At 43.4% G+C, this 22,835-nt stretch overlaps 1 long non-coding RNA gene across 1 annotated transcript in view; it reads left to right on the forward strand.

Annotated features, from left to right (window-relative positions):
- Positions 1 to 18,988, forward strand: part of LOC148540884 (uncharacterized) — an 82,631-nt gene extending 63,643 nt beyond the window's left edge. The window contains exons 2-3 of the long non-coding RNA XR_015878441.1: positions 18,761 to 18,827; positions 18,939 to 18,988. This is a non-coding gene — a long non-coding RNA (uncharacterized LOC148540884). The remainder of the gene's footprint in view (positions 1 to 18,760; positions 18,828 to 18,938) is intronic.
- Positions 18,989 to 22,835: the final 3,847 nt, after the last annotated feature.

Consider the following 22,835-nt stretch of genomic DNA (forward strand, 5'->3'; position numbering starts at 1 on the left):
AGTTTAATGAGTGTGTTTAGATGACTATGCTGAGTTATATGTAAGCATAGGTCTGTCTGGTTTCAGCTGGATCTCTTGCACCAAGCACAAGGCTGGTGAAAGTGAGCGCATATGAGGATGATGGCGGTGGTGGCTATGAAACTAGGCAGATGGATAGGGGCATATAACCTAGTATATGGGTCAACATTCGCATTTAGTTCGGTGCACGTCATATGACTGTAACTTTACCTGTGGGATGCTGGCATCGGGATTCTGACAGCCGGGATCCTGAGAGCTGGCATCCCATACCCAACCCTCCAAAACTATTACTAAGCACTGGTCTAGGCCCTTCTAGTTAATAATTACTCAACAGACATTACTGCGCTCAATTCTTCACACGCTGCTTACAGCGTTGCAGTTAGAATAAGAGTTATTTTGCACTGAGTTTAATTCTCATATCTATTTGTATACCCTCCAAAAAAGCAGGGATACATCAGTAGGCACTGAGCCTGAAGCACATTAATATATCCTCATAAATTAGGAACTTGCCAGCAGACCATTATAAAGAACTGCAAACTGACATAAACCGATGCCCTCAGGACAGGAACCTGGCACAAGATTCTCCATATCACAGTCATGAAGCATGCTCACATGGAAACAACATCCTTTCCCTGGCTACATTAGTTGTGTTGCTTTTGTTCTGCAAGTTTCATCAAGACTAAACTATGAAAAAACTTGAATGCATCCCAAAATATCCAGTGAACATATTTAGCTTGTATACTTCTGTCTTCATAGATTTCCAGCCAGCCAGAGCATTTAATAAAGTGTTGATGATGCCTTAGTGAGGTCCAGAGATTGCCACCTATGTACAAGACAGACTCATAACCTATTTTAATGTTTGTGTTGAGCAAAAACCACATTTCCTATGAAGACCTTAAATGTAGTCTGTGTAATATTTTTTTTTGCCTAAAACTCATCCCTATGTTTCCCCTGTAGGGTGTCAGAACATTGCTGATTTATTAATTTAGTGGGTGTTACACTTTAAAGACCCAACTCATCACTTACAATACTAAGGGGTATATCATTTAAAATGCAGCGATAAGATTGCCACAATTTTAAATAGTAACGTGTGTTGCCTGGCAAACATATTAGAGTTCCCCATGCTGTGGATGGTGCAGCTTATCTCCAGCAAAACCTGACAACTGTGGATGGTGAAGCTTATCTCCAGCAAAACCTGACAAACCTTATCAACAGCAGGGATGGGTGACCGCTTGCTATATATATATGGCTTGGTATATCAGGCAAAACCCTTTAGCCGGTCCAGTGTTAAATATGCTTCTAATGAGTTTATTTTTCAAACCAATTCAGGGCCTGGTTCATTACGGATTGCAACTGCAACAGCATATGCAGATCGGCTGATGGTGCGTACTGCACATGCGTATGCATCGCAATGCACGTGTGTGAGTTGGCACTGCAATCGCACTGTGATCACCTACGCAGACACAAAGCCATCGCAGATCAAGGAATGGGACATCAGTGTGGGGGGGTGGTGATGGGGGAGTGGTCAGAGAAACGCAGGCATGCCTGTCCGTTTGAGCGCCGCAGCTGTGATTGCAATAACGACCGATAATGAATCAGACCCTCTGACCTTAAAACATGTGGAAATGCATACTCATGGTAGAAATAAGTTTTATACAGATTTATTAAACTATAATATCTCTTGTTTTGCAACCAACAGCGCTCGCAGATTCCATCTCCATAGTTTTCTATGGGGACAGGCATTTAACAAGCTCCAAGACATTTATGTGTGCGGAACTTCTGATGGCGTTTCACTCCCTTTTACCTTTAAAAGGAAGGAGATGGATCTTACCATGGCTCTCCGGAATGAAGGAGTGACTGCAATGCCCATTGCAAGTTCTCTGATGTGCGCATGCATACTTTCATATCATGGTCTAAAAATGGAAGTAAAGTGAATGGATAAGCAGGGCCAGATAATCAGTGGGGCAGATGGGTGGTCACCCAGGGCCCTCAGACACTTGGATAGAATCATAGCCCTGATGCAATCTCTTATGGCTGAAACCCACTAATAGTCCCAGCTCAGGGCAGACATTGATGGAATATGTGTGCACAGGTTGGTGTGGGAGAGTTAGTGTACACACCAGTGGATGCCCTGAGACAACAAACAGCCCACATTCTTAACCAGATGAGTGGTGCAGTGCAGCCATGCTCACAGTTATACACAGTGGTTATGTGGAGCGTAGTTTGAGCAGAGAGGGTGCCATACAGCTCACCAGTCTTTGAGTGTATTAGGCTCTCTTTAAAGCAGTGTGGAAAGGAAACAGTAAACTCTCAGGTCTCATGGAACTAAGTAGAAGACTTGTGTCTCAAACTGTGACGCTCTAACACAGTGAACAAGATGGCGCCGCGCATGCACAGTGCTAGGTTCTGCGGCCATCTTGGTAAGGGAGTGAAGCCTCCCTGGAGGATCCAACATGGAGTCTGTGCAGTAGCTCTCTCCATCTTCAACAGACATGATGCAATGATGTAGCGAGTCGGTCAGTGGAGAATGGAGGATCTGATGGGATACAGACAGAGAGGAGCATTTTGTCAAGTTTATTGGTGGAACCCCCCACAAGTTAGTTATCTTAGGGCCCTAAAAACCTTAATCTGTCCCTGAGTATACGCTATCACTTCTTACTGCTCTTTCAGGAGCCCATGTCCTGTTGAATGCTCATTTGTAAATATCATCAGAAACATATTCCTTCTTATCACTGTATATGCCTGATGCAGAATATAAATTTTTGAGGACAAATCAGATTTTTTTTAAGATTTAACATTATATTTTAATAACCCATTATACAGCTTCTTAGAAAACAAGTTTGTGAGGGTAAATTCCATTTGACAGTGAAATTACTGAGTGTAGATGTCCACAAAGCTTGGGCCTTTTGTGATGAGAGACAGGAGCTAAAAATCACCAAATTCCTGGGTGTAAGTAAACTGTAATAGTAAAGTGTTGAGATTCGGGCATGTTTCCGGCAAGTAAGTCTCCATATGAAATTTATTGCAACCACAGCCAAATTCCCCAGATGCTCACCCCAGCCATTCTTGGTGCGACACAACATGCTCTTCAGATGTTTCTAATGTTAAACATTCAACACACCCGTTGCGAGTTGTAAACTTGCCAGAAAACTCACCAAAATAACTCACTAAACTACAGATTGGCCTGAGGTCAACGACAATGCTGCTAATGCAAAAAGAGTGTACGGCCTCCAACTCTAAGCATATCCAGCGTTAGAGCCTCTGCCTAATTTAGTATTGGAAAAATTTTGAAGGGAGCATGGGATCTCCTCTTATTTTCCATTACCAGCATTAGGCATGACCAGCCAAAGCTAGTGGAACCCTAAAGGGGAGACTCGCAATGTTGGGGGTCCTGCCACATGACTCCACCAGCCCTACGCCAGTTGGCACCAGGACTGGTTTTCAGAGGGTAGTAGGGTAAACAAAAAACATGCAGGCCCCCCTCCTGGGTACAATCAGCCCTAGTGCCAATAGAATTTAGCACTAGGGCTCTTCTTCATACCCAAGGACAGGCGAGAGATCAACGGGTACTGGGTAGTGGGGACGTGGTCAAATCTTTGAGGCATGGCCATGTCCCCTCCAAAAAAGATGAAAAATACTATAAAATTTGTCCCTCTTGGTCAGGGTAAACAGCATCCACTCCTCCCTCTTGGTGCTCCTGTCCCTGGGACTTTGGGTACAGAAGTAATGTGTAATAGAATAAATAATATATTTTTTTTACAGTTGGTCTACTGGTTCCAGTAAGGCTGTCAGTATCTGATGGCACTTGGAGGACCACAAGTCGACACATTTTTTTATTTTGTCTTTTTTTAGGGTTAGGTTTAGGCACTTACCGGAGGTTTAGGCACTTACCCCAATGATTAGGGTTAGGCACTTACCCCAACCGTTAGGGTTAGGCACTAGGAGGGAGAGTTAGGCACTTACCGGAAGGTTAGGGTTAGGCACTGGAAGGGACAGTTAGGGTCAGAAACCAGGAGGGAGGGTTAGGCACCAAGGGGACGGTTAGGGTGAAGATTAGGGCTAGAAAAAAAAAAGAATGTGTTGACCAATTGTGTGTCGACCATTTTTGCATCAACATTTTGACCCTGTTGACTATTTGTACCTGTTGACCTTCTTATATGTCGACCTTTAGTGTGTCAACATTTTGTCCCTGTTGACATTTTGTCCTTGTCAACCTATTGCCTGTTTAACATCTGGGGCCAAATGTAATGGGGTGAGAGTTTAGAAAATGCGAGAGTTTAGCAGTAACCTCTCACATTGGTCCAGTTTTATCTTCAAAATGGGAAAACATCTGGATGAGAGTTTAAATCGTGAGTTTTTTTTAGTCTAAAAACATGCAAATTTGCATGTTCTCGGACTCTATTACATTGTCCGAGTTTAAAAAGTGTGAGAGTTTACTGCTAAACTGTCACATTTTCTAAACTCTCACCTATTCCATTTGCCCCCTGGTATCTATGTAGACATTGTCGATCTTTTAACTGTCTATCTTTTATACCATACCCTCGGGATAAAGTGGAGAATTTGCAAATAGCAGCCAATCAGCATCTAGCTATTATTTATCTAGCACAGTCTATAATAATATGACAGATACAAGCTGATTGGTTGCTATGGGCAATTTCTTCATTTATCTTGAAGATTTAACAGGAAAACCCTATATATGAATTATTATTGTTATCTCTTCTGATAGATCAGGGACAAACATGAGAAAGACAAAACATATTAAAATTCTGATTCAGTATTACATGCAAGTCCAAGATGCCACGATAAGCAACTACTTGGAATTTAGAGACATACTCATCTCAGTCACATCTCAGCATGTACTGTAGCTGATAGGGTATAACTGGGCGGCAACTGGGCATTCACACTTAAGCTAAGTGTTCTCAGGGTGTGTTGTGGTCATATAGATGAAATTGCAGTCTTATATGGATCTATTGCACCTAGTGATGAGCGGTTCTGATTCTGAGGAATCCGAACCACTCCGAACAGGTGGAAACCGAGTCCACCCGAACGCAAGTTCGGGTGTTCCCGCCTGACTCGGATTCCACCTCGAGGCCGAACGTAACCCGGCCGGGACCTCGCGAGAGCCGGGTGACGTTTGGCCTCTATAAAAGGCGCGGCGCCCGGCTGTCGGCGCCATTTCGCGTGACTGTATCAGACGGAACAGTCATGCTTTGTTAGTTAGTGATAGAGAGGGGAAAAGTGAGACTAGAGTTAAATTACAGTTAGAGAGAGTAGTTCTTGCCACTGTGTGCTCCGTGACTGGGCTTAGCCCACTGTGTATGTATTCTACAAGCTCCGTGACTGGACTTAGCCAACTGTGTGTATTATACAAGCTCCGTGACTGGACTTAGCCCACTGAGTGTATTATACAGCCTCCGTGACTGGGCTTAGCCCACTGTGTGTATAATACAAGCACCGTGACTGGGCTTAGCCCACTGTGTGCATTATACAAGCTCTGTGACTGGGCTTAGCCCACTGTGTAAACAAGCCATACCCCACTGGGTAAGTGGGAGGGCCCAAGGACAATTCCATCTAGCACTACCTTTCATTTCTGCCACTGCTGTGTGGCATAGTTTCATAGATGTGCTTTCAACTGTGGGGTCTGTGCCACTGCGCCGCTGCACTGACGCTTGGTAACCAGTCAGCTCACTGCAACCCTTGGCCAATAATGGTGAAAACAATAATTTAAGCAGTGAGGTGGTCTAAATTGACTGTAAATGACTGGAAATTAATGTTATTGAGGTAAATAACACTCTAGGAAGGAAAAAAAGCCCAATTTATGTCATTTTAAGATTTTTTTGCAAATTTTGGCAAACGATGCAAATCCAAATCCAAAGCCAGTCACTGCAGCTTGGCAAATCCAAAGCCGGACGACGAATTAGAACCAAATCCAAATCCTGCAAAAATGGTCCGGCGCACATCCCTAATTGCACCAGGTATAGGAATGGTGTAAATAAGGGATGGGGAACCTGGAATCATTTGGTCTGGCCCTCTGAGCTTTTTTCTGCTAGCCTCATCTGGATAGCAGGGTGCCTATAATGGCACCCCGCAGCCAGAATCTATGCAGCAGTGCCAACTGGAGCATTCTTAGGACGCTTTAGACGGTCACACCACTGCCCTTACAGCTCCCAGGAGCATCCTCAGGATGCTCCAGGCATTGCTGTAATCACTGGCGAGTGTGGCCCCATCCCCATGTAACATCACACGGAGGGGGCGTGGCCTGCAACGGGCCCGCGAATAATGTTATTTATATCAAAATGGCCCTCGGCAGAAAAAAACCTTCCCCACCCCTGGTGTAAAATCACTGGTGTATTAGCTCTTTAATTCTTTAGACCATCCAGTTTCTAACCCTGAGAGTCCTGTACAATTGATCATGTTTGTCCCTTTGTATCTACCTTTTAGAAGTGTAGACAGCTGTACATTGTTTCTGTCATCAGTCTGAACATTCACCACTATTGGTCAAAACTGCGCCGAGCTACAGTAGCTGGCCGACTAAGCTAAGCGACAGCAGTGGGCGGCACAAAGACATGACCGTTCAACTTCAAACAATGCACATCTCGTGTTTGTTGATACTAAATCGTGATTATTAATAGCACTGTTCTATCTAAAATGAGTGACCTGAAAATTTTAGCTAATGTAATTTTCTATATGTAACATGCAATTTGTGAACACATTGATTATTTATTAGACCTGTAATTCGTTAGACCATCCAATTCCTAACCCTGAGCGTCCTGTACAATGGGTCATGTATGGCCCATTGCATCTATCATTTAGAACAGTGTAGACAGCTGTACATTGTTTCTGTCATCAGTCTGTATATTTTTTGAGACCAAATTGTCTTTGAACTGTCACAGTATATATTAAAAAGGAAAGAGTGTCAATGTTAAATACACTATTCTGTTTTGTTTGTTTTCTTTCTATAATCAGGGGAGAAAAGCCTAATGGTGCGTATCCATTAGGCGATGGGGTAACGACAGTACGATTAAAACATCATAATCGTTCAGTCGTTCCTCATCCTGTAGGTGCCCAAATTGAACGATATGTCATTCAATGCAGGCACCCTCTCTCATCCCCGAACATGCCCAATCTGTCGTTATCGGCAGATTCACCGGCATGTTCAGGCGTTGATTGCTTTCGAAAACGACCAGTGGGTGCTCGCATCGTTGGTCGTTTTCGACATTTTCATGCCCGAATCATGCACCATTAATGGGCGAATGAATGATTACGATGTCGTAATTGTTCAGTCGCTCTGTTTAATCGGCAAGTGGATACGCGGCTTAAGTTGTATTGGAATTGGTGTGAATTTTATTGTCTACATCAGAGGTTCCCAAACGCAGTCCTCAAGGCACCCCAAGAGTTCAGATTTTAGAAATATCCACAGCTGTTCACAGGTTGTTAAATCTAATTGACAGAGGAACTAATTAAGTCACCGGTGGTCAAGCATGGATATCCTTAAAACCTGGACTGTTAGGATGCCTTGAGTATCGAGTCTGAAAACCTCTGGTCTACATTATTTCTGTTATAGTTATAGGTTAAGATGATTAAATGACTGCATTGTTTGTATTCCACCCTCTTCCCCTGTTTTATCCAGTCCCATGGAGCAATATGCTGTTGTATTTGCTTGTTTTCTTTTTTCTCCTCCACCTCCCCCCTCCCTCTTTATCCACTTTATACCATGTGTACTCAGTAGCCTTTGTTCTTGGTCCTTTCCTCCCTCCCTCTTTATCCACTTTATACCATGGTTTACAACATTATTTTTTGGGGAGAGAAGTGAGAACTAGGTAAAAATACAGCTGAAATCTCTTTTTCTGTCCTCAAGTTCATTATTCTCCTAAACTCAAACTACAAAATGTATCACTGAATGGTGTATGGGTCCCAAATGCCTCTTGAAGCTTAGGAGTATTAGATCCTGTGTGTCAGTACATAGCATTCTAGCTTTTTGTTTTTTTCCCATTTTTTGGATAGGAAAAATGCTCAGTTTTAACTGTTAGAGTGTACAAGTTGCTTTGTTACTATAAAACTGAATGTGTACACAAAAAACTATTCAGAGACCAGAAGAAAAAAGTTAGTTTTGAAGCCCCTCTGTAATATTCACTGCCTGTCAAACACACACAATCTTGGCAAAGTCCATAATGAAAAGTGGTGCACAATGGAATTGTCATTGGGCCCTTAGGCACCCATCCACCCTATGTTGTATATTAAAAAGCACAGTTTAACAAACCAAGCACTTCAGCGACAGGGATTGACACTTTTATAACTGAATTGCTTGGTTTGTTTGGGCCCCCACAAAAGCTACATATGAGCTTAAGGCAGCTAACAGCATTGTTAATCATCTCACTACTAGGAAGATGTTATCATCTTCATCCGCATCCTAACCCACATCGGTGTTAACATCATCATGACATCACACAATATTAGCTCACCCTGAAATGGAATCCACAATTACAGAAGAATCTATACTTTGTTCCATTTGGTGGCAAAGGTCTCTCTCATAGAATTTGTAGTTCATTTCTGAGTTCTTCCACATTTTGAGGAAGTAGCCTCCTACACAGATTGCTCACAAGGTTTTAAACACTCTTTCTGAATACACACTGGAGGGTGTGCAGCAAAGTACACCAAAGCTAGTTTGTACAAGGGGCTTCAAATTGCCTTTTTTTTCCTCCCAGTAATCAAAAGGACTGTGTGACCTGCTAATTTGTACATTGTCATTAAAATAATCCTCCAACATCCTATTGTTGCTTAGTGTATCAGATTGAATCATGATAGAGGTCACCCAGTTGTATTGCTTTCACAAGGAGATTTGTACTAAGCCTTGGAGAGAGACAAAAATTGAGAGAGATAAAGTACCAACCAATCAGCACCTAAATGTCATGTTACAGGCTGTTTGAAAAATGACAGAAGCTGATTGGTTGGTACTTTATCTCTCTCCTCTTTATCTCTCTCCAAGTCTTAATGCATGTAACATTATGGTGTAGATGTACTATCGAAAATTACAAATCCTGAGAAGAGTCCTAGTGGGGTAAGCCATTTTGCTATGACATATCTGAGTTTACAGGTTGACACTAGTATGCCTTATAGTAAAGCTGGGAATACAGAGAGTAGACTGCCTGTCAATGAGCTGCATTGTGTGTTAAATGCTGCTACTGAAGGTGATACATCCACCCATTGGGTTGTCACAGCCATGTAATCTTTTGTTGAGCAGTAATACTTGTCCACATATCTGTGGTTAAGTGGATCGTGGATACAATGGCATTTTTGGTCAAGAACTGTTTTTTTTTTAATGTCCCGGTACAGGCGAGGAATTTCTGTTCTTCTAAAATGGAATTGAGATAGTATTTGTTAGAGGGGACACAGGATCACAATTAACTGTCTAAAACCACATGCATTGATATTGGATGCAGATCTAATGCTAGCATAGCCATCATGGTTTCAGTGATCCGCTGTGCAACTAGATGGTTGCTTCCTCTTGTATTGTAAGTATTGTTTCACAGTCAATTGTTGTTTGAAACTTCTAGTCTTCTTTGTCCCCTTCTGGGACGAAGATTCACTCCTAGCTCCAATAGCAACAGTAGCCCTAGCATGCAAGGATTCTTCTGGAGAATCCTGGATAGGGGAGGAGTCAATTAGTTTTCACACATTGGATGCAGAAGAACTACCTCCATCATTAATGAGGGGATTAATGATGAAAGCATTGACAGTGGAGATTGCATGGGCTGGGATCTAGCTGAGAGCTGGGAGCTAGACTGCTTGTTATTATTTTACCAGATCTTTCACATATTTCCAAACCCTTTCCATGTACTCGCTGCAAATGAAGTAACAGGGAAGAGGTTCCTAGATGGTTAACATCCCTATCTCGACTTACTTTGGCTTCACAAATGGTACAGATGGCTTTGAAAATGTTGTCAGGATTTGGGTAAAAATAATTCCACACAAGAGGTGGCTTTTTTTGGCTTTTGCCAAAAAAGCATGACAATGGCCTTCTTTTTATCAGGGGCAAGAACTGCTACCACTGGAGGCTGACTTATTTTGATACAAACAACATCCACATCAACATCTTTATCAGCGTCAGATACACAAATATCCCCCTCATCCTGTTGCACTTCCATCGTAGAATCCTCAATTTCTATGTCGCCATCTTTACTTGTGCTGCTCATCCATACATCTGCAGAGGGTGCAGAAATAGTGAAAGGAGGCTTATCTAAGAGTACAGTGTCAGAAATGTCAGACTCACACATAGCACTCGTGGACACACTTAGACTCTCCTCAGGGATTTGTGAAATTTGTAAATACACAGTTTGTTCCACAGCCACGTGAGATCCAGTACCGTGAGGATTACGTTTTGCCTTGTCTTGAGATCTGAACATGGTGGGAAGACCCAAGCGTCAGCTTGGTTTGACTCGTAGCCCCTAAGTTCAGGTGTGTTCGTCTTACATGGCCCCACATCTCTATTATCAGATTAATGGCCTGACTCAGCTTTGGGAATGGAGTATGATATAGCAATAACTGTGAACCTGGACAAACCATTTTGCAATACAAGGGGTAGAATTAAATAAATGTATTTTACAAGCAGGGTAAATACTGGCTGCTTTTGCATCAAGCCCACAAATATTGGACAGCTTTATTTTTATACTGCAATTTAGATGTCAGTTTGGACACGCCCCTCCCAAATCGAAATCTCTCTGCATATTTTAAATCTGCCCCGTCTGCAGTGCAGCATGGCTTTACCAAGATGCACAGTTATTCGCTCTTTCTTACTCTATTCCCAACTCTTAATCTGGCCCTAAGACCTTTAAGTTTCAGAGTCTTTAAAGAAATGTGTTAAGTGTTTTGCCTGGTGTGCTTGTGAGTGAGCTGTCACAAGTCACATGTAAAGGGCAGTGGTTTCCTGCGTCAGTCCCTGGCAGACCTGCCAAAATCTACATCCAAAGATAGAAAAAAAATTAATTAAAATATCATAGCCATGAAGCTTATCACCCTTCTTCCCACCAGGTGCATTGAGGATCCTGGTGGTGCAGGGGCTGCACATACACATCCCCTTGTATCCTGGTTGATACAAATACTGCAGTTTGCTTTACATGCGACCGGGGGTGTAGCAACACCATCTTCGGGATGTGACTGTGCTCCACCTTGTAGGCTCATACCCCATTCCCCCCAAGCCCCCTTTATCCCCCTGATGCCAGCCATGCTACCAGAGATTAACTTGAAAAATCCCATCCTAAATCACTGTAACTAATTGGTGATCAGGGTTGACATCAGGGCAGTACAGCCAGTACTTCTGTACAGGGCTTGGACAGCCAAGGGAGCCTGTGCACAGGTAGAGTTAATTATTAAACCATTACAATCACACAGGACAGTGCAAGCTGATAGCACTGGCCAGAGAGTTATATCAATGACTAATGACACAGCTAAGCTGTGCTTGAGAAGTCATTCATTAATTAACTCTCCAGCCAGCACTAGAAGCACACAAGCTAGCACTGTCAGATGCTGGATTCACAGCAAACCTGTGATCATCCACACTGGAGCCTGGAGGTCAGGACTTTTGTCAGGCACACAGCCCAGGAAGAACGCTGCAGATGCAGCACAGTAAGTGTTAAAGTGGGCATGGCCAGCATGTGAGGCTAATTTGAATGAAGAACAAAATTATGAATTGCCTAAAGAAACCCTGTCACGATCCGGGTTTCGCGGCGTGGAGGTTTGCGGTCCTTACTGGTGAGGGCGCTGTGGCGCGGTCCTTCTGGTGGGGGAGCTGGCGGGTGGAAACTGGCATTGCGTGTACGCAGAGGTCTGCCAGCGTTGGGCCATCCAGGCAAGGGTAAGTCTAGTGGCATCTCTGCGTCACGGCTGTCTGGGTGCCACCATGTTGTCTTTGGCCATGTGACATAGCAGGCCAATCATCTGTGGGTCACCTGCTCTCTCTGGCCTATCACATTTTGTTTCTGGGTACTTAAGGGTGTTCGGAGTGCCCTGTAGTTGCCAGTGCAACGTGTTCACAGCGTCAGCTGTGAGAGAGAGTTCTCTGCACTCCTAAACCTTAGTCTTGTGCTCCGGTGCTTGCCCTAGCTCCTTGTTAACCTCTGGCTTCCTGCATAGCCTGCACCGCTCTGCCTTGCCTTGCACTCTGCTGGAATCAGCCCTGCACCTTCCACTCCTGCCTGAACCTGTCTCCTCAGTTAACCCATTCATGCGCAGCCATCTTCCCAACATTACCGGATTCTCCTTTCAGCCATCATCACAGCATTACCGGATTCTCCTTTCAGCCATCATCACAGTATTACCGGATTTGCCATTCAACCATCATCACAGCATTACCGGAAATCCCTCTCAGCCACTTTTCAGCATACCATGATTTCCAATTGACTCTGACAGTCTGTTTGGATTCACCTCACTCATCTCTGTCACTGATCTGGACATTTGTTTATTCCCACTCACTACAGTTCCCTCCTGCCACATATATTAGTTTGTTTATTACTGGACTTTAGTTTATCTTATTGTTCTTGTCTACCAACATTCACATTAGACAACCCACCTTTCAGTTTAAACCTGTTCCGGTGTTTACTCCTCTTACCACCCCGGGTCCACAACAAACACAGGCTCTAACAGACCTTGATTTTGCTAAATAATAAAGTCACCCTCAAACTGCCCCTGTCCTCCTTGTGGCTTTGTTTACCCCACTCCTCTCCGCCCAGGGCACACTGCTATCTCACCCACAGCCCGTTTTTACTCTCTAGTTTCTGCCCAGGGGGGAAGGTCAGCTCACCTCACAACTGCCAAATATTAATGGTCCAAATGTAAAAATATACACTCAAAAGGTATATAGAATATAATGGTTGCAAGAGTAATGTAAGAGTAAGACCCACTACTTCATTAAAGCCTTCCAGCTCTCATCCTAACTTGCTGCTACATCTTCCTTCCTCCCCGCCTACCCCATCTGTGTCACACCTGTTTGTCTGCCCCTCCCTTAAAGAATGTAACCTGTTTCGAGGAGGGCCCTCTACCCTCTTGTGCTTCTCCCTACTGTAATTTAATTAATCTCTTACTCCCCACTGGGCAATTAACACCTGGCTGCTTATGTGGGAGTAATGGTTGCTAATATAGCAATGTTTATTATACATGCCCGTCCCCTGGTTTGTATTGTATTGTATGTCACTGGTTACTTATTTGTTTATGTAAGGCGCTGCGGAACACTTGTGGCGCCATATAAATAAATGATAATAATAATAATATTAATAATGTTAGTATAGAGACTATCAAAAACATTAAATACAGTATATCTATCTTTATACTAACATTAATCTTGCAATCATAATACATATTTTGCCATATGTTGTATGCCCCCCCCTACCCTGCCCAAAACACGATGCCTCCAACTCAACTTTCAACCCTCCTCTGGGTTCTACATACCTTAGGATTTCTTAGCTCCTCCTTTTCTCTTAGCTTTTCTTCTTCTTACTATCTCCTTCACTGCTCCTCTAGTGCTTCTGTACTGCAGGGCTGGCAGGTCCCCTGGCTCCTCTAGTGTTTCTCCCCGCTGTCTGCACTGCAGGGCTGGCAGGCCCCCGGCTCCTCTAGTGTTTCTCCCCGCTGTCTGCATGGCAGGGCTGGCAGGCCCTTGAATTCTATTGACTCCTAGCCCAGCTTGCCCCTGGCTGCTGGTGTCGGATCTTTTGATCTGTTTGGTGCCTGGAGCTTGTGCTCCGCCGGAACTGCCCTCCCAACGCCCCTGCTCACACCTCTATCAGTGCCTCTACCCACTTCACTTCCAATGTGTGCATCTGCTCCCCTCCACATAAGTGCCTCTGCTTCCCACTCCACACCCCATGTGTGCCTTTGCCCCTCATCCACTTCCCATATGTGCTTCTGCGCCCCTCCTCTCCATGATTGCCTCAGCCTCCCCCCCTCCTGTTGAGTGCCTCTGAATTCTTCCCATCCCCATGAGTGCCTCTTCCCCCTCCAAACCCCATGTGTGCCTCTGCCCCTCCTCCACTTCCCATGTGCACCATTGCTCCCTTCTATCCCCCATGTTTGTATTTGCTTGACACTCCACTACCCATGTGTGCCTATGCTAGGGGTGGGTAAAAAGTGCCCCCCCAAGCTGTTGAAGAACTACAAATCCCAGCATGCCCTGCCACAGTTTTGCTATTTGGTCATGCTAAAACTGTTTCAAGGCATGCTGGGATGTGTAGTTCAACAACAGCTGGAGGGACGCTTATTGCCCACCCCTGGGCTATGCCCATTCTCCCCTCCCCATGAGTGCCTTCTGCCCCTTATCCATTTCACATATGTGCCTCTGACCCTTTTCACTTTCTTCCTCTTTGTCACATTATTCCATCTTTTTCCCCATCCCATCTGTTCTACAACCTTCTTCTCCTATCTCCCCCCACCATTCATTTTCCTCTTATGCCACACCTTTCTCCCCCCTCGTCTTCCACTTCTTCCTTCTTTATGTCTTTCCATCCACATCTTCTGAATGTTGTACATATAACCATGGCTGTTGGATGAAGGGAAGAACAAACATGTTCAACACCACATAACTGAATCGAAGGATGGAAGGTAGGTACAATTCATCCAGCACTCCATGCTGCACCTTTGCATCCTCTGGGTCTTGGGAAGGGGCCTGCATGATCCACTTGTACTGGGCCCCATGATTCCTGATGGTGGTCCTGCTGGTGATGATCCACACACACCAGGTAAAAGGGAAAAGCCACTTGGCATATTTGTTAAATTGTCTGCCAAATGGAATACCAACAGGTCAATTGGTAATGAATAATGTAAGAAGTAAAATGGCTTATGTGACTAAGGGCCTGATTCAGCAAGGATCGCAATTGCAAAGCTGCATGCAGGCTATAGATATGATGTATGCACGCAGGCAGTTTTGCAATGCGATCCTTGCAATCATGCAAATGCAGGAGGTGGTATATGACACCCTCTGCTGCATTTGCGATCCCGTCGCAGTGATGGGATCATCATCGCAACCATCGGTGGTCAATGGTCGCGATGGTGGATGGCGCCAGATGGCTGGCCAGCCATGTAAGCCTCAGCTTACTCATGCTGGCCGGCTTGCGAGCCCAACAGACTGCGTACATCCACGCAGTCTCAGGGCTGGCCACTCCCAAAAAACAAGGTGGGCACAGCCCGTTTCTGAGAACGCCAGCCGCCCCCGCACCACCCCTTAAGTGCCTCTGCCTGTCAATCAGGCAGAGGCATTCAAGGCCTAGCGTGCATGTTATCAGTACTCATTCTGCACACTCGCAGAATGGGTCCTGCGCTTGTGCAGATTCTTGATAATCGAGAATCTGCGTTCAGCAGTGCACTTGCATGCACTGCTGAATTAGCCCCTAAGTGATCTGTTCATTATCACTTAATTTCTACAAAAGTAGGTGAAAATTAAGATTTTCTGTCTTCAAGCAGCAGGAGAAAAGTGCCCAATTTCCGAAAAGCTGTCTCCACAAAAAGAGCAGCATTTCGGAAGTGATAAATGACTATACAGTAGGAGGCATGATGAATGCATCCGATACTTGGATTGAACTCACAACGAGTTCAATCCTTAATTATCACAGGGGATATTTTTTATCATAATGAATAGACCCCTAAAACACATATTGAATGCAATGAAACACTTGTCTAATAATTATATGCAAAACAGTAGCATACACGTGCACAACTACACAACATTCATTAATAACATAGTTCAGGGATCATAATAAACATTGATGACAATGGTATCCGTTAATAATAACAAGGGTTCAGCAGGAACCCATGTGACTGATAGCAGTACTGTATAACAGACATCACTCATGTTGCCCAATGTGACGTGCAGCAGGCCTAATGTGGCCAATCCGCCGATTGTTGCATACTGCGAATGCATATGCATCGCAGTGCACGTGCACGAACCAGCTACTGCGATCGCAGCGGCTACGCAGACCCATCACAGAGTGATTGGCAGGAAGTACTGTTTGTGGGTGGTGACAGGGGGGGGGGTGGTTGGCCGGGGCGTTTGTACACTGTTGCATGGGCGTGCATAAATTATCCACTGTGATACCATACGCAGCCTAAGTTCTCATAGCTTGCGCTGAAGTTAGCAACTCCTGAGTGAGGTCTGACCTGCCTTAACATTACGTATAGGTACGATGGTACTCGATTGCAGCGATGTTTTTGCAGACTTGCTAACCATTAAGGATGTGCACGTGGGTGAAGTGGGCGTCCTTATGTAGTGATGCGGTGGCATTGCGATCGCTATGGATTAGCATACTATCGCAGTTGAATTGTGTATGTACGCTATATTGTGATCCGTAGTGAATCAGGCCCAATATTCACATCTCGCCCAATAGCCAGCCTCTGAAATGGCCAATAGCATGTAATTGCATGTCAAGAAGTCAACATAAAATGGGAAAACACTGTGAACAAGGGGAATTGAACAACTGGTATGAATCATTGCTCAGGAAAATATGAGGTAGCAGCATGTAGTGTTGAATACAACTACGGTAATTGTAATAAACAGATAATGAGTCACACTATGTTCCTCTATAATAGGAGCAAATTAAAATAATGTGGCTGATTCACAGTTGCTTGTAATTTCGATTTCAAAACAAATCTTGTGAATTTTTGCAATGTGCGTGCTTTACACTGAATGTGCATGTGCGTGCTTTACACTGAATGTGCATGTGCGTGCTTTACACTTAATGCGCGTGTGCGTTCTTTACACTTAATGTGCGTGTGCGTGCTTTACACTTAATGCGCGTGTGTGTTCTTTACACTTAATGCGCGTGTGTGTTCTTAATGTGCGTGTGCGTTCTTTACACTGAATGTGCGTGCTTTACACCGAATGTGCTTGTGCGTGCTTTACACCGAATGTGCGTGCTTTACACTGAATGTGCGTTGCGCTTTAAATTTGCAGCTCCAACCCGCTGAGAAGCAGAGGCTTACAAAAACTGCTGCTTCATAAACATAACCCTATGTGTTCTAACTTCTTAGGCAAAATTATGGGCTATGCAAAATTGTGGGTATGCAGAGATCCATCTGATTTTGGAGGGATCTCTTGTACTAAGGATAGAGTTGGCCTCATAAATGCAAGCCACTCTGCATACAGATGGATACCTGCAAATGCAGGCACCTGGCACAGAGCAGGATACCCTGCAGACAGCTGTGAAGAATCTGGGCTCTCTTTTGATCCAGCTCTGTGTTACACAGATTATTCAGTTAGACTGGCAGTCCCCATTGCATTCTGCTTCTCTAAAATAGCATTGCCTTCTCTGGCTCTCTGCAGTTTCTTCCTCCTTACTAAACCATCAATGTTTCTGATACGATGAAAATGGTTTTTCTATTCAATGCCAGGATTGTGATGGTTGCCACCACCGCATTCTACTTTACGATGGCTCCTCACTCCCTATTTGTACACCAGGAAGGAGACACTCAGTATGTCTGTAGCAGAGCTCCTTTGCGCTTGCAGTAACTATGCTCTACATTCAGATGTCATCTATGCATTCACACTAACATACCATCAATGGTTAAACCATGTGTTTAAAATTCAATGACTATATGCCATCGTAATGCATGTTGCAATGGTAGCAACACCACAACTATTCAAAGGCCACCTTCCAATGGCTATCTCTAAAATAGACTGCTCCTATTACAATAATTTGCAGCTCATATAAATGAAGCTGTACATAGCCACAGGAAGTGCCTCTCAGGAGTAAGCATTCACTTCACTGGACGGCATAATGTTGGCAGAAAGTTTGAAAATCTTTCTGTTGTCAAGTGTGTTGCTGTCTGCATAATTTTAAAGAGAAGAAGCTCAAGTTCCATGAAAGATTGACATTAGGAATTAGAAGAAGAGGCCCAGGATTAGATGTTATATGAAATCCATAGCATTTGTGCCACTGAAAGGAGATAAACTCCCAAATCTACACATATAGCATTCTATAGTCTTTAACTACACTTATAGAATTCCACAGAAAGACTCCATTTAGTTTGAAGCCATCTGGGAATGTTGTTACATATATGCCCTTTACAAAAATATCCTGAAAAACAAACAATTTGCCTATAAAACACCTTTAATGGAACAAACGGAAAATTCTTGACTAGTGATGAAAGACTTGTTCGAATGAGATAATATGAGAGTAAGAGAGTAAAATAATTATCTTACAATGAAATGGGTTCCGGTTGTACATGTACCTATGATACATTGGGCAGTAACTCTTTTCGATGCCCAGTGTTTGTCATTTCTCCGACTAATCACACTGATTTTCTACACTGACGCCTACATGTAAATATACAGATTTATTTTCTCGTTTTGTCACACAGCTTGCATTGTATTCAGCATGAAATATTGAATAAGTTACAGTGAGACCCTTTCCCTGACGTACTTACAATCTAATTACAGTCTAAACACTTCAAAAGCTGGTTTACACCAGTGATAAATCACCAGAATAGACTGTGTTTTCTTACACAAATACACCCTGATGATCCTGCACTCTGCCGTCCCATTAGCTAGTACTGTAATTGACTGGTACAAGTTGATTTCCTTGGCGGCAGCTAAACAAGCAGAGAGGTCTAAGTAGGTGATATGGTTATTAACGGGTGGGATTATTCGACAGACCACCATTAGTGATCAACTACTTATCTAGCCAGTAATGTGCAGTTTGTTGCAAAGTGATTAATCGGTGGCCAGTGTCTAATAACTGATCAGATTGCTCTTGTTTTGCAGCTGACTTTGGCTTGAGTGGCCTCCAGTGATGCTCATTCTATCCAGCACTGACAGACGATTTGAGCATGTAAGTCACAGGGTCTATTTTTGGAATGCATTGCTTCCTTATTTATGTAGTAGGTTCAGACAGGAAACTGTCCAGACTGACTGTCCTTTCCCTTTTTTCATCTACGTGAAGAATTCTGCTCAGGTATGAGAACCATGATATCACCCATGTGACAGACACCCTGTGGTAAGGATGACCTGTTGTAGGAAATGTCTCTCTCCCAGCTACAGTAGCAGAATCTTGGAACGCTGTGACAAAACAACAATACAATGCAACAAGCTGAACGTTCTTAAAATCAGCTTTCTCCAATCATATTATGACATTAGCTGCATTCATCTTACAGTACTCAGCTGGCAAGCATAGATATGTCAGTAGTATTACTTATCCATTTCTCTTATAAACATGGCAAAGTTAAAGTGCACAGTGATTTAATCAAAGCTTTACAAAGGCGTTAAAGGGAATTGGTTTCAGTGTGGGATAGTAATATGAGTAGCAGCTCTAGCAAATTCTGCAGGGTCCAAGGGTTTTGGAGCCTTTCTCTGACCCCTTATTATTCAGGCTTGAGCAAGCCAAATATAAGAACAAGGGGCAAATAGAAGACAAAGGATGAATGGCAGAGAGCTATTCATCACATCACATCAGGCCATATTCAGAGGTGGACGTGCTAATCCATCATTGTGCGTTTTAAGACACACCATCGGTCGCACCATCGGACATTGCACCAGTTCTATGAAGGTGCAGATTCTCCATCTGAATGTGGCTGTCTGTGTTAGTGCAGCTGCATATCCACGACGTGTCTAGCTAGCCACCCGCATGTTACCTCCCAGTAACACCCACTGAAATCCCCAGCTCTAGCATACAAATTTGTTCTGTCTCTTACATTGGTAACCATTGGGATGTACACACAGTGTGACTCGGATGCATGCACAGACTCACAGACTGAAAACATCGGCAGCTTGCATCAGGCAGGCATCAACACTGCTTCCACCTCTGAATCAGGCCCATCATGTGGGGGAAAGCATATATGGAACAACGAGTTGTAATAGTGTGCACTGTGTGTTAAGAGATGTGTGCAGACTCCCGTGTTTTGGTTCTAAATCTTCGTTGTGTTTTGGCAAAACCACCCATTAAATATTCTGGTTTTGGATTTATTTAAGACTGATAAAAACAAGAGATGTGTGGGTCCAATTGTGAGAGAACCGACTACAACTGAATTTTGAGGTTCCGAGTTGAACCGAATTTGGAATCACTTTGGGGTACTGAGTTGAACTGAGTCCAGGTTCAGATCATCCCCTGGTTTGGAACTCTGATTTAAAAACCGAGATCAGGTTTTGGATTGCATGTTAACAGTTCAAAATTACCTCATTTTAGCTGTGTTTTTTTTTTCTACAGATACAAAACAAAAACATGTGAGGGTGGTTTTGCAAAACCAAAACACAAAGATGAATCTGGATCCAAAACCAAAATACAGGGGTTGCGAACATCTCTAATAAAAACAGCTAAAATCGTGTAATTTGGACCTGTTTTTGTTCCTACAGTATTATTAACATTAATAACATTCATTTCAAATTATTTCCAGTCAAGTTAGATAACTTCACAGCTCACAATATTGTTTTCATCCATATTGCCCAAAAGCTGCAGCAAGCTGGTGGCTAAACTAAGCGACAGAGTAAAGGCACAAGCAGTTTAAAAGAATATAGCACATCTGTTAAAAATAGTGGTACTGCAGTGACAGAAGGATGGCAGTTTAATAAACTATACAACTATATAGAATGTTTTTTAATCAAGAACTAGATAAGAGGCCGAGACCAGCACAGGTAAATGGAGGTGGAGTATTTAGTGTAAGCCAGGTAAAGGATTGATTGATTGATTACTAACAGTACTAATAACTATATAAAAACAAATCAGAGACATGGAGAAACTATTAAAAAATAAACTTCAAAATCCCAATAAGATTTTTAAAGTGGAAACTAAATCCAAGGCAGAGTAACAGCCTAGTCAAAGTCGATAATTATTAAATATAGGATTTGATAATACTGCTCTGCATCTGTGGAGAAGCTGCAGGAAAGAGGGCCTAAATGTCTGGATGAGAAGCTGGTGATGGATGGCCTTACAAGACACAAAGGAACAAAATGCCCCAGTAAAGTGCAGTAATATATGCTGCCTGTCAAACACACACAATCTTGGCAAAGCCCATAATAAAAATTAATCTTAGCCTTCTCACTGACCCTTATGCTGCATATTAAAAAGAACATGCTCAGTTTAGCAGACCAAGCACTTCAGTGAAAGGGACTGCTACTTTTGTGGCTGAAGTGCCTGGTTTGTTTGGGCCACCACAAACCAGCCCAGCTACCAATGGGCTTAAGGCAGTTAACAGTATTGTTAATAATCATCAGAGTTGGAAGATGTCATTATCATCATCATCACTGTAGTCATATTATCACACAATATTAGCTCATCCCCACTGGAGTCCCTGCACTTTGTTGTAATTGGAGGCAATGGTTTTCCTCATAGAATTTGTTGTTCATTTTTATGAACATCAGTTTTTCCACATTTTTTGTAAATAGTCTCCTAGGCCAATTGCTCACAAGGGGCCTGATTCAGAGCCGTTCGCTATTTGCGGTCGTTCGTTCAAAAACAAGGGGTGGCTATTCAAATGATCCGTTCGCAAATTGCAGTCTGTTCACACCTCTAAGTCTGAACGAGCGAGCAAAACATACGCTCGTTTATTTGATAAAAACGCCCCCTGGCCGCTCGCACCATACGTCATGTCCGCTATTTATTAGATTAATCGAGTACATCGTACAGCGTATGAACTGCTCGCTATTCTTGTGGTTGGTTTTTTCAACCGCTATTTTGCGAGCAGTTCTGAGTTAAAAAAAACCCAGTGACGTGGGCAATGACGCTGCTGTATTAATTGTGCACTCCCTTAAAACGCCCGTTTTGACCTTTAAGCACGCCTGCGTTCGAAATCCACTCCCCCGTTTTCAAACACCTTCCCCTGTTACCACCCACATACGCCTCATTCTGTCACTCAAAATAGCAGGCACTCGCTATATAGCGTACAAACGATTTTCGGCCGCACTGACTGGTTCACAATGCGTACTAAAAACCGTACGCATGCGCAGATGTGCGAACATCGCTCGGAACGAGCGTACGGCCGCTAGCGAGTGGCTCTGAATGAGGGCTAAGGTTCCAAGCTGTGCTAAAAACTCTTTCCGAGTACACAGTTGAGGTGGGGAGCTTTAGTAAACCAAACCAAAGCTAGTTTGTGCAAGGGGCTCTAAATGGCCTTTTTTTCCTCCCAGTATTCAAAGGGACTGTGTGACATGCTAATTTGTACATTATCAGTAAATACTCATCCACCTTGATGCTTACTATATCAGATTGAGTTATGATTGAGGTGTCAATAATTGTGGGCAAATCTTTTAATGTTTCACTCTGGTACACTGAGTTGATTCATCATCATCACCAGTGATTCTTTTTGAAAAGGTCATTTATTTTTCTGGCAGTAGCAGTTGCAGGTAAAATTGAAGCAGCAGGCATTGTTGTGTCATGTGCCACTTGAGCTGGCAACTTGTTTGCAAGGAGCTCTTTGTATCTGTGTCAGTTGGTAAGAAAGACATTTTGTACGACTTAAACCTAGGATCAAGCATTATTGCCAAAATGTAGTGATCCAATTGCAAGCTGTTGCAAACCTTTTGGTCCTGGCAAAGTAAATAAAAAACAAACTTAGCAGAATTGTTTAGTTTCATCTCCTCCTTCAGCTTTTCTAGCTGCTTTTACAGTAGTTTAATTGTCTGAATGTCTGAATGTCTGAACTCACTTCATTGGTTACAATTTCAAATGGTTTCAGTAACTTGCATAAAACGGACTGTGTTGAACTAAGGTAACATGGCCCCCTCTCTCCCTATTGCATGGCAAGATGTGTACATTTGGATGGCTTGTTGCTGTTCCTCCAGATGCTGTAGCATATAAAGGGTGCAATTCCACCTGGTTACTACCTCCTGCTTCTTTTGGTGTCATGGC

Source organism: Taudactylus pleione, unplaced genomic scaffold (genome assembly GCF_031769625.1).
Source record: "Taudactylus pleione unplaced genomic scaffold, aTauple2 ptg000016l, whole genome shotgun sequence".
Lineage (NCBI taxonomy): Eukaryota > Metazoa > Chordata > Amphibia > Anura > Myobatrachidae > Taudactylus > Taudactylus pleione.